General features: G+C 38.5%; 1 protein-coding gene and 1 long non-coding RNA gene across 2 annotated transcripts in view; both read left to right on the plus strand.

The window, feature by feature from the left end:
• The first annotated feature begins 3,235 nt into the window (after positions 1–3,235).
• LOC147874333 (uncharacterized) lies at positions 3,236–6,742 on the plus strand. The gene is made up of 2 exons (XR_015534303.1): positions 3,236–3,941; positions 4,662–6,742. It is a non-coding gene; the product is annotated as an uncharacterized LOC147874333 (long non-coding RNA).
• Positions 6,743–10,304: 3,562 nt separating this feature from the next.
• LOC147874334 (uncharacterized) overlaps positions 10,305–12,728 on the plus strand; it is a 33,461-nt gene continuing 31,037 nt past the window's right edge. The window contains exon 1 of the mRNA XM_087345448.1: positions 10,305–10,456. The gene's annotated coding sequence lies outside the window, so the exon portion shown is untranslated. The remainder of the gene's footprint in view (positions 10,457–12,728) is intronic.

The raw sequence follows: 12,728 nt of genomic DNA on the forward strand, positions 1-12,728 counted from the left end.
AATGTATTAATACAATCTTATTCATGGAAAATTGTATTAGTAATATTCATACTTTATATGGCGACGTTCAGAAACCGTAAAATCATTATGTCTCTGTTAGGAAAGGCAGATACCACTTTCCTGGAGGACAGTGATCAGAGAAGTTTCTTATTCATTTTGGTATTTCAGATTAATTGTATATGCATTTGTTGTGCTGTCACTGCACATTTTGCGAATGAATATAAAATGAGAATTTAACTAACAACAAAACATAATCTGTCTGTATAAAGACAGCCATCATCTGAAGACAAGAGTAAAGCCAACTCCTGAAATGTGTATACCACATACATATCAGGCAATGGTCAATGTCTGACATAATACAGTGAAACCTCGATGCATCGTTTTCGGCGGGGGTGGGAAATAAAAACGATAGATGCGGGAAAGCATTAAAAATTTTAAAAAAAACAATGTTTCTCTTTCAAAGTTACTTCTTTTTACCAAAAAAGTCTTTAATGTACAACTGGTTTGTCGAAACTTTACGTTTTGGGCCAAACAGAGCCCTTTCCACGTTCAAAATGTTTTCCTCGTCACGTTCGCTAATATTATGGGCATAAAAGAACGACTTCACTTTTGCCAATGCAGCGTGTGCTTCGGCAAAACTCGGCACAGCTTCGGGCTCGCATTCGTCGTCTTCCTCACCGCTCCCACCCCTTTCGCGATCGTCACACAACTCATCAATCGTGTCGACTCCGCATGTAGCAAGCTCGCTGTCTACTGCCGCGTAGTCACCAAATTTAACCACGTCTTTCACGGCGCCAAATCTATTCCAGTCTTCGTGAAAGCCATCATGCTCATCCACACTGACGTTAGAGTCTGCTTCTGCGCGAAGTTCACACCCGTAGCCACCTTTGTGAAAACAATTCAGAACAGTTGGTTGGGAGACATGCCGCCAAGCTGCCACTGTGAAATGAATTGCTTGTAGCACGTCAATTTTCATGTTGACATCCTTCCCAGCATCCATTGCACATACAGCTGTTTGCACAAGGCGCTTTCTATACAACTGCTTGAAAGATTTTATGATGCCCAAATCAAGCGGTTGCAAGACGCTCGTGCAATTTGCTGGATACTGCACGACTTTCACATTTCGTAGAAATGTCGTGTCCTTCGGATGAGCGGCACAATTATCAACAAACAGCAAAATCTTTCTGCCTTGTGCGCCCATGGAGGCATCTAGAGAACTTAAAAACGCCGTAAAGATGTCTGTTGTCATCCAAGCCTTTTTGTTGGCGTGATATTTCACCGGAAGTTTTTTCATGTTTTTGAAACAACGCGGTTTTCGTGATTTTCCAACTACAATCGGAACCCGTTTGTCACTACCGTCACTGTTAACACACAGAAGAACAGTAATTCGGTGTTTTGCACGTATTCCCCCGTGGCAAGATTCACCTTTCAATTCCAGAGTCCTATCCGGGAGGGCGTTGTAGAAAAGTCCGGTCTCATCCGCATTATAAATGTCCCGCGGCTCATATCCCTCCAGCAGTGTTGGCAGTCTCTCGAGCCACAGCTCCGTTATTTCCACATCCACAGCAGCACTTTCGCCTTTCCTTTGTACTTGTAATAAAAGCATTTGTGAAGAAATTCACAGTGCACATGCCATTTGGCATCGCTGGAACGAAATATGAGTGCACCCTAATTAAAATCGTAAAATTTCTGACAATGAGCACCGCCATTCACTCCAACTATCACCCCTGCACCGCTGACCGCTCATTCCAAAAGGATCTGTGCTGGTTGGGCGACATAACAGGTTACCGCTACTGTGTATTCCAAAAACATTCTGCGTCTTTCGGTATTAATTTATCTCAAAACCCAGCATTTTAATTTCTCAGAAACGATCATTGCGGGAAAATTGTGGGCCGGGACTAAGATTTTTGAACGATCGATGCGATAAAACGATAGTTCGAGGAACGATAGAAGCGGGAAAATGTAACATTATTTTATATGGGATGTATCCGGGACCGAACAAAACGGACGATGCATCCGGGAAAACGATAGTTCCGGGAACGATGGATAGAGGTTTCACTGTATTGGTATAATGAATGAACCTTTCTTATGAACTTGTAGTGGATCAGCCTGTGCCTTACTGGTTAGTTACATATTGAGACAATACCTTCCGCATAGGATCTGAAGCTTTCACGAGGACTAAGTATAATGAATTCTTCTTGGGCTACCAACAGTGTAAGGTTTTTTCTCCTTTAAAGCAACTTACAAGGCTGGTAGCCTGAGAACAATTCATTAAACTTTCCTTATTCATTTTTATGTACACTGACTGGTACATTTTTCTCCAAAAGCTGTTCTGCAATTCTAGCAGAATAATGTAGAAAAATTTATGGGCATCAGTTTAGGCTGTAGGTCAGCTTTCCTTGTGTTCAAAAATTGTTATAACGTGGAAAAGTTGAGAATTTCTCTTCTTTGAGAATGCATGAGTGATGAAATACCTGACTTAAGATATGTGTCAATTCTGGGCTTTTGTGAATGTGGTAATGAACATTGCCTGAGGTTTCATAATGTCACAGAGTTTCGTGAACAGCTGAATAAAACAATGTAGTTTGTTAGTCAGGACTTGCCATAAGATATTGAAATTTGTGTTCAATCTCTGAGTGAAATAAGTCAGACTGTATTCTGGTATCATTAATACCAAATGTTATTTTTCTTTCTTGTAGGAAAGAACATGAAAAAACTCTAAGGCAACAATTATTTATCCATCATAAAGAACACAAAAAAAATGGCTCTTTGTTGAATTTGGCTTCACTAGTGTTGGTGCATTAGCTGTACCATTACTTTATATTCATACTTTGTTCTTTGTTATATTACATTTGGCACACTTGTGTAATATCCCTCTCCTAGAAATCTATTTATTTCTTCTGTGAATATGTTGTAGAGCGAGACTTTACTGGTACAAACTATGGAAGAGCACATGCTAATGAATGGCAATTGGCAAGACAGCTTCAGATTTTCTCCTTGCCACTACATCCGGACTGACCACCGTAGTCTTTTATGTAGTGGGAACTGGGAACTCTTTCCCCAAGGATTGAAGTGGCCAGAGTGTGAAGCTGTTGACTTGTCTCCATTTAGTGTTCATGTGCCTTACTTCCATGTTTACACATATTCAAGGCAAGGGATCAACTGTATATTTTGCTTCTACATATTAATGTAAAGTTTTGTTTTCTTGGCGGCAGTTTTAATTATCGGTTTGTGGGGGGGGGGGGGGTATTAAGACTTGGTTTTACCGACTGAATGTAAATATTTTTATATGTCACAGAGAGCTAATTTTTTACCTATTTTTCAATTTAATACAGTACCAGGAACCATTCTAAACCCAACTGCTGAGAAATTGGATGTGATTAGCACGGGGCTGGAGGCCCGCCAGCCTCGTGTTAAAGGGTAAGGTAATAAAACAACTTCATCGAATAATAGTCAGGACATTACAAAGAAGTCATCAGATGTGTCAAGCAGAGTCCATGATTGTAAAAAAGAAACCAGTTCATTTGTTATTGCAGAGGAAGGAAGACAGAAATCCAAATTACAAAATGAGAAATGGACAGTAAACTGAATTGTATGTTCCTCTAAAACTTTGGTAAACTACAATCCTGTTTCTACTGTACCGTGAATAAACTTCAGCAGACAAGTGAAGTAAATGCTTCATAAATTCCCTTGTTCACTAATCGAGCTACAAGTACGAAAATAATATTGCAGCTATTTGATCCTTAACTTCGTTCCTGGTACTAATACTAACATTGCAAAAGGGAATGAATTTTCTTTTCTGTATTTCATCCATTCCTTACGTTTACGGAATTACAAATTTTAAGAGCATCAAGCCCATTGGGTAAGACAGACGGAGTGTGAAGCATTGAAGTTACGAGAAATACACACATCTAGAAAGTTCTAATTGTGTAATCTTGAAGGTAAGATACCACTTGTGTAACATAGGTGTAAAAGGAAGGATAATATTAAAATGTTTTTGAGGAACTACAGTATGTGGGAAGGGTTCAACTACCGACTTTTGTGAATAAGTTAATGAACTTTATTGTAAATAACCAATAACATTTTCAAACTAATTCTGCTATATACCGTGTCAACACAAGGAATAAAAATCAGCTTCATAGACCAATTGCCAACCTCTCATGCTTTCAGAAGAGTGCATATTATTCAGGGATCAAAATTTTCAACAGTCTACCATCAAATCTCACAAGTCTTGTAAATAAAAAGGCACAATTTAAACCAGCATTGAAAAGATACTTAATTACACAATCCTTTTACTCTGTCGATGAATTTCTAATGTTTACAAGTAAGTCATAATTTATCTATTGTATATAATGGGTGGGTTTATTTGTAACTTATCTCTACTTTATGTGAACACTTTGTATTAGTGACATTTATATAATAGTATGACTTGTATTTGTATAACATGTATTATAATATTATGACTTATTCTACATCCTATTGTCATCTGACTGGATCCATGGAATGTAATAAAGATGTATGTAATCTTAAGGCTCCATAAAGGCCAGACATTTCGTGGCCAGGTGACAGAGTAATAAATATCAAGAGGGCCCCTGCTGAATGGGGTTAGAATAAGTTTTGTTTGGCATCATTTTTTATGTCCGGAATGTGTGTGTGTGCAGGAGGATACAGCAGGACATCATACCAGCTCAGTACCGAAAAGTATGACCCTGCAGAAGACACGTGGACCGAGATCCCTGACATGAATGTCCCAGGCACAAACTTCAACGCAGAAGTGATCGACGACACGCTATTTTTCATTGGTGGTTGTTATGACGGTGTCGAAATTTACAGTGAAGAGGAAAATAAAAGGTTTGTCTTGGTTTGTTTGTTCAGAACTGTATAATCACAAACTGTTACTTTCTAAAAGCACTAGGATGTGAATCATTTCCGGTCGACATATCCGTGATCTTGCGGGTGTTGCATGGTGTAGTGTCGTAGAAGCTGGCCGACGTTTCACAGGTTCTAACTGCTTACCCAGGGCATTTAATGCAGTGTGGGAAAAATGAGCGGGAGGGGGGGTTGCATGAAAACAGGCAGGTCGATGTTGCGGTCAAATTGAATTGTTAAAGCAGAGGGCAGATGGCTAGGTAATGCTAATCAGACGTCAACTGTAACTGCATTAGTAAGAGCTCTTAGGGTAAGTTTCTTTGATCAGGGGTACTGTCTTGGGCAGGACGTTTCTGGCGTTCAGCACATCAGCATCACCATTCATCAAAGTGTTAGGCCAGTTTCACATCTAACAACGCCCATCCGTCTCACATTCCCATAATGTGTGATTGAAGTGTTATTCTGACCCAAGGTAATGGCTTAATGAAGTATGCCAAACACAGCTAGCGCAGAACGACAACGTTTTAAAATATTCATAACCTGTCCCTCCATTTCGATGTAATAAAATGTATTATGTTATAATAGCATGTTGGCCGGTCTTCCATGTGTATATGAGTAAAAGAAAGATCACGTGTGAATCGTTCACTGAAGTCCCATTCAGGGAATTTTTCTTAATGTTGTCTGGAAACAAAATACAAGCTACGAAATTTCGGTGGAAGCCTGTGCCTTCACTTTCAAGCAGTTTTCCATTCTACCCAAAGAGAGAGTCAGCCCATCAGGCATGGACATTCTTACGTCAACACATTTCAGTTTAGAAGCTCAAAAGAAAAAGAAAACCCAGCGGCAGCAAGCCTTCGATTACAACGTCAATTTTAATTAAGTTCTTCAAGGAAATAATGAAGAAAAGTGGGATTTGATGTAATAGCCAAGAAGACAAATAAAGAGAAATGTCTTTTGCGGCAAAGAAGAAAATTTTAATTCTCCTTTTTATTTTCTGCTCGAGAAGTCTTATTAACACTAAATTATATTACAGACGTTTAATTGTATCAAAAATATTATTATCCATGAACACACAGGAGTTTGACTTTGCGTCTTGTATGAAATCCATTTGAGGCGACATGTTTCGAGTTATGAAAGCGCCTTCATTGTATTAGGGGAAGTGGGGGGAATCGCGCCACCTTAAGGGAAAATGAAATGTTGTTGCTTCATGAACATCGTTTACAAAAACTTCATTACAAAGGCAACACACGTGAATTTTGTATTTATTTCTGATCTACGTGTGATTTAAAAAAATTTGCAAAGTACATTTGGCTGAGTTGCCCCGATATACCGGGTAATTCTGCCATGTTTCTGGGGAAGTACCGCCCTTTACAAATGCCATAATGATAAAGAAGATGCTCTCCGATAACGATATTCATGTTATTTTGTACTGTAATTTTAAGTGCTTGATGTATAAGTACAGATTATTACCACAAAACACACAAAACTAATTAACTTCAATTTAGTTAAGACACATACAGAGTAAAAGAAAATGTGACAGACGTAATGAAATGGGAACTCATAATATGTTTCCGAGATGAAGTCAAATACTGTATCAGCTTAACAGATCATACGCCAGGGCTCAAAAAGACTTTATGCCGACACACTGCCTGGCACTCGGGCAATACCGCACAATAAAGTACCATTACTTCAGACGTGGTTAACGTAACACATTATTTATTCCTGCCCGAGCCCAGTATGTTACAAGTCTGCATATTCAGAAGAATAGACATGCACATTTGTACTTTCAAATGTTATCGTCTAAAGCATGTCCATAGCAATGATCGGCTGGTTAATGCCATGTAGGGAAGTTATCGCTTTTTGTTCTGAGAATCTACAAAACCCATAATTACACATTGTGATTGTTAATGCAGGCTTTCCTTACCGTTAACACTGGGTTTTAAAAATGTGAACTATTTAATGTTCTGCCAGTTTACAGGTCACAGTTATTATTACAGAAAGTCTTGACTTTAAGCTAGTTGTAACTTCCGTTCTGACTGCTTGAATATGCACATAGTACACTGCAAGAAAGATCACATCACTGTTCACTTTCACTTACTGGTTCACAATTGTAACTTGTTTTTAAAGAACTGAGAATACTTATGGAAGTTAGTGAGTGGTCCCTAGTTCTTTCCACCAGGATTGACCAGTTATGTTTTCAGCCACTGGCCAGAATTGCTGTAGTTTTGCTAGGGGCAGATGTGTTGGGAGTGCACATTGCCAGCGGATGCTTCCAGCTGGATACCGGAGTTAAGGTGGGGGGAGGCCTTCAAAGAATAGGGTGATGTGCTTGTAACACTGCTGCCTCTGGTGATTTCACTTTGTTTGCATTGGTCCCTACATTACTGCCATATCCATGTCTCATTTGGGCTTCCACTGCCACCAGCAGCATCTGAAACTCGTGATGTGTAGCTTCCAGGTCCTAAGAGATTGCTTGTATTTCTTGTCATGCTACTCTAATGCCTCATTAAGAGAAGACTAAATTTAGGGAATGATTGCCACCAAACAGGTCAGAATCTTTTGTATTCCCATCTACTGTTTAAAAACAAGATTAATGTGTACAAAACAATATTTTACCTGTTATTTTATATGGGTGTGAAACCTGGTCTCTTACATTTAAAAAAATGTAAATTGAGAGTGTTTGAAAACTATGCGTGGGAGAATAATTGCTCCATAGAGCCAAGTCCTCAGCCGCTTAGAGTTTCCAAGTTACATTACTGTGTTCACAAGAGCCTGCCATCGGTCCCTATCCTGAGCTAGATGAATCTGGTCCATACCATCCCATCCTATTTGCCCAAGATCCATATCCTCCCACTTGGTCTTCCTAGTGGTCTCTCTCCTTTTGGTTTTCCTGCCAAAACCTGTATGCATTCCTCTTTTCTCCCATGTGGGATAAACCCCCTGCCCATGTTATCATCCTTGACTTAATCTGATTATATTTGGTGATGAGTCAAATTTTGGTGATGTGTCCCATTCAGTTCTAGTCTCACTTGGTTTTCTTGGACCTTCCTAATGGCATGTTCTGAAGCAATGGCCGTAAAGCATCTCCTTGTTTTAGGCTATTTTGAATAGGAGACGCGTCAGACAAATGTTTACCTCACTGGGCATTCCTATAGATTTCTTTTAAACACATTTTGATAAGCATTGCTTTTTTCATGGGTATAGCAAACTCAATGAGAATTTTGTACAGTGCTTCCCTTCTAACTAAATTATATGCTTTCTTGAAGTATATGAATAACTGATGTACTGTCTCATTGTACTTGTACATTGTAACTTGTTGACATGTAGCATGTGTCCTAGTGATCACTGCAATTTCCTCTCAGAACACAGTTTGTGTTGGAGAACACTTCATCAACACATCAGTATCACCTTGACTCAATGTCATTATGGAGGCGAGCGATCTTCATCTGCAGAAAGTTATTACTACGTAACTAAACATTAGTTAAGTACTGTTCTCATTTTCCAAAACCATGTTGAGCGTTCCCATTGTCACCATGGTGTTTCACATTCTAAGAACACGGACAACAGCCAATAAGGGGTAGTCTTCTAACGAAGGGATGAAGAAGGGGGCTAACAACTCCCTAACTTATTATATTACAGAGCTGTGTATTTGTCTGACCTTAGTACTAGTTACTCAAGAATAAGTTTGCTCCATGAATTTTGTTACATTTACCAAAGGAATTTCAAAACTTATTAATAGAATACAACATACATTTATATTTATAAAAAATACTGACTTTTGTTTTCTAACAAAGACACATTATTGTGACATCACATCAATTCTCATTACAAGTTCTAAACAAGATTAAATATTCTCGGTGGATGTAATTACAGTTATGTTTTACAACTATCAACATGTAAGAATCAGTTTCAATCACACGTTTGTACTGGAAATATCTTTGCTTGCGTCAAATGCTGTCTATGTGCTTTAGATGTTACTTGCGTAAGGTGGAGATACAAGATTTGTGCTTTGATTTGTGTGAAGGGCAGAGGTACGAGTCTGTGTTCAGTAACATTCCCACACCTGACATCATGCACTTCTCTTGTCTTCCATTCATTCTACGTACCCCAGCCATCGTATCCTCATTGATTTAATCATCCTAATAACAAATGATGGGGGATGGAAATTATGAAAATTTTCACAATTCAGTTTTCTCCGGAATCCTGTTGCTGTCCCTCTCTTAGATCCAGTGATTTTCTACAGAACCTTGTTCTCAAATATCAGATTTCACACCCATGGAAGGAAATGGGTAAAACTGAGATCTTAAGTTGTGATGGCGGCCGAGATGTCAAAAGTGATCTTCCAGATATTTATAAGTTGTGGTCTTGTAGATGGCTACCAATGTTTCAGAGGAACACGTGTGGCATTTCAGCCTGGGAGACTGACATTGACAAATAAAATTATAGATACTTGTATTTTGATCTTTATGTCTCTAGACAGGAGAAAAGAAAAGAAAATAATTCTGAACAGATGTAAGTTTCTCTTACTGTATGCATGGATGTGATTTTAATTTGTTATTGTCATTTTGAAACATTTAAATCTTACCACATTTTTGTTGTTTCTGTATATTATAATATGCTCATAACTTAGGTGATTATATATGAAGATATTATTTTGTTAATATGGCAATGAAGATTTGCTATCTTTAATAACCAGAAAATCTAGAGTAAACAGTCTCAAGTTGTCAATCTATAGGTCCTCGTCTTCGCCAAAGTGGAAGACGCAAACAAGTTCGTACATGTAGAATAGATTTTCACAGACAAGTAGAAATTGTACAAATTATTATGAATGTTAAATTGAAATATTTTAGAAACATTGGTAAGGATAGGAATAGGTCTGTAATTAGTAACAATTTTTGAACACTGGAACAAGCGCAGTTTGTTTCCGCAAAGACAAATGACACATTAGTTCAACTGAGATTAGATATAAAAGTTAAAAAGGACGTTAAAGTGTCGGAACAAACCTTAATTATTACTGGTGGAACTCCATCCAGTCAAGCACATTTGGAAGCTCTAAGAGGCTGAATGTCCCTGCTGATTTGAACAGCAGAGACAGAAGCAGTGAGTAAAAATTATCAATACTGTCTCTTTCTTCCTGAGGATAGAAACATTCGGTTTACAAACTATTGTGCTCTTTTGAGCGGCTGTCACTTGAAACGAAACTCTTCTGGGATTTATTTGTAGTTGGTATTAATTTAGAGCCTAGTATATGGTACATAACTTTATGAAGTGCTTTACAAACATAATTAATACTGAAATGGTGTACTAGATATTCATGCTGAATTTCTGACTTATTCAATTGACCACTTGATTATTGGGTTGACTAATTGAATTGGTATAAAATATAAATGATAGCTTCAGCATGGGTAATGGCTAGTGCTGATGAAACAGTACCTGAACCTTTTGTTAGTTTTACTATCTGTGACTAGAGTGTGGGAAAACATGATTGGGTATGCATCACACAAAATGTACAATTGCTTCAAAGGTGGATGTTAATACAGTGCAACCATGGTGGTAACAAGAGCCCAGATTTATGAATGATGATTCTGTAAGTGACAAAGTTTTATTTCGAAAGAATGCATTTAAAATGTGGGGATATAAGTGAAAGAGAGGTTATGTTTGCAAGACTTTTTAAGAAGCTGCTGTTTTTGTAAGCTTGGACAGTCCTAAAAATTTTATAGATATAACTATATACTTCAGGCATTAACACATGCTGTACTAGAATGTAGGATTTAAATGCCTAGCTACAGGCTGCCAGTTACATTCCAGGATTAGAAACGTATGCTACTACATTGTACAGCAAGTTGGAAGTCACATATTTCCATTGAAACCTAAGTAATTCAGGTATGAGCTTAGATTTTTTAAGTTATGACATTTACTGTAAAAGATTGTTTCCTTTTTATGGCAGGAACTCCTTAAGAGTTAAAAGGAAGTGCTGCTCATCAGCAGTTCTCTTGAAACTATTTTCAATTTAATCTATTCTCAGAAAGGCACTGAAATACCATACTCAGGGCACTATATGCCAACTAAAATCTATGTTTGTCCTGAAAGTGTTTACTCTCTACAGTGAATGGACAACCACTGTATAATTTTTGGCAGCAAAGTTATAGATCCTCCTCTTTCCCACTTTGGCCAGACCAATACTGTAGCCCACCCAGTCTTGTATGTAATGGTCACTCACACCGTCTGGTGTCAAGGTGGTGAAGAATATGTCAAGCCATATCTCCACTCCCAGTGGTTTACTTGCTGTTATGCTTATTAAGCTCTGCATACATCCTTATCTTTAAGAGCATTTCTCACATTGAGATCGGCCAATTTACAGAGAAGCAATGATCAGGGCAAAGGCCACTGAACATGCATGACTGCCAAATGGCCTGAGTATGAGATCAGTCATATCCAGTTCAGAATTTTTCACAAGTCTCTTCCTTCCCACTGGCTCATGCCCAGCTCCGCTTCAGAGTACGGAAATACACCAGTAGCTTCAGCTTCTTACTTCATAAAACTGTATGAACATAGCCCCGATTATAAATGTTAAATTGTTATTGAAACGGAAGTCAACATATGATTTTGACTCAATCTCAGCATTCAAGATACTAAGCTCCACTCACCTCTCACTCTCGGTTCCAGCAGAAAAGCTGCTGCACATCATAGGACATAGCTCATGTCCACCGAACAAACCGTACCATTTGCAGATGTTACGGACTTTAAACTGCGGGAGAGGTAAGAAGTGGAAGACTAACATATTTGCAGCTTAAATTAAGTACATAATTCCCTTGACTGTAGATCATAGATCAAAGAGCTGCAGAATATTGTGCCCCAGGGACTGGCTCAGTGATATAGCATTCAAACAAACCGTTCAACACTGCATTTTATCATTTGTGCAGAATCTGTCCAGCCACGATGACAAAATACTGGTGTGTTACTCCATCCATCTTATCATGACCACCTTTGTCTGAAAGCTGCTGGAGGCTACTTGTGAGTGCGGGCCTTTGTTCATAGGTGAGATTGGTCACATAATAGAAAATGATGAATGGAACAGCAGAGAGAACTCTAGCTATGCTATGCTTTGTTGGTAGGACACTCAGTCTACCAGGGCCGTGAGATGCAGTTTGACAACATGATGGCAGGAAGTTACAGTATAAGCGTAGCGTCTCTAAGGCAAACACTTGAGGAACGTAGGATACCACTGAGGGCCAATAACAGCTGCACCAACTCTGTAGATTGCTCTGTCTGTCAATCGTACCTATGTCAATCCTCACTAACACCTGAACACATGGGTTGTGGCAACAACACCATTTTGGGGTTCTCCATATTGACTGCTTTTTTGGTGTTCTTTATGCTCTGGAATGAGGAAAGAACAATAAGGACCTGTCCATACCTGATTATCTGCCTGTCACGATTTTGAGTAATGGATTGGTAGTATATTCAGAAAACATAATACGAAAAATGGAATTGTTGACAAAATGGTGATTTGCGTGCTGGATGATCATAACACTGATTAGGATGATAAGATAAATGTTGATGATTTTCACAGGTGAATTTTGATTTCAGAAAACTGATGTAATGGATATGGCAGTGATCTTCAGACTGATCATTGTGGACCTTACGTACCATAATGACTGTAATATAAGCCAGTCATTCAGTTGAATAGTTTTGGGATTGGTGTGTTACCTGTATAAGATGTGAAGTTCTCATTGCAACTTATTGCAGCAAAGTCTTGCTCATGAGAATAGAGTTGTGATCACAAATTACATGGCTGATCATGTGAGAAGATACCATTGAATGGGACACCTGATTCTGTGTAGATCAATTGTTAGGTC

Source organism: Zootermopsis nevadensis, unplaced genomic scaffold (assembly GCF_977971745.1).
Source record: "Zootermopsis nevadensis isolate Lab colony 2312 unplaced genomic scaffold, Znev_1.0 Znev_ptg000009l, whole genome shotgun sequence".
NCBI lineage: Eukaryota > Metazoa > Arthropoda > Insecta > Blattodea > Termopsidae > Zootermopsis > Zootermopsis nevadensis.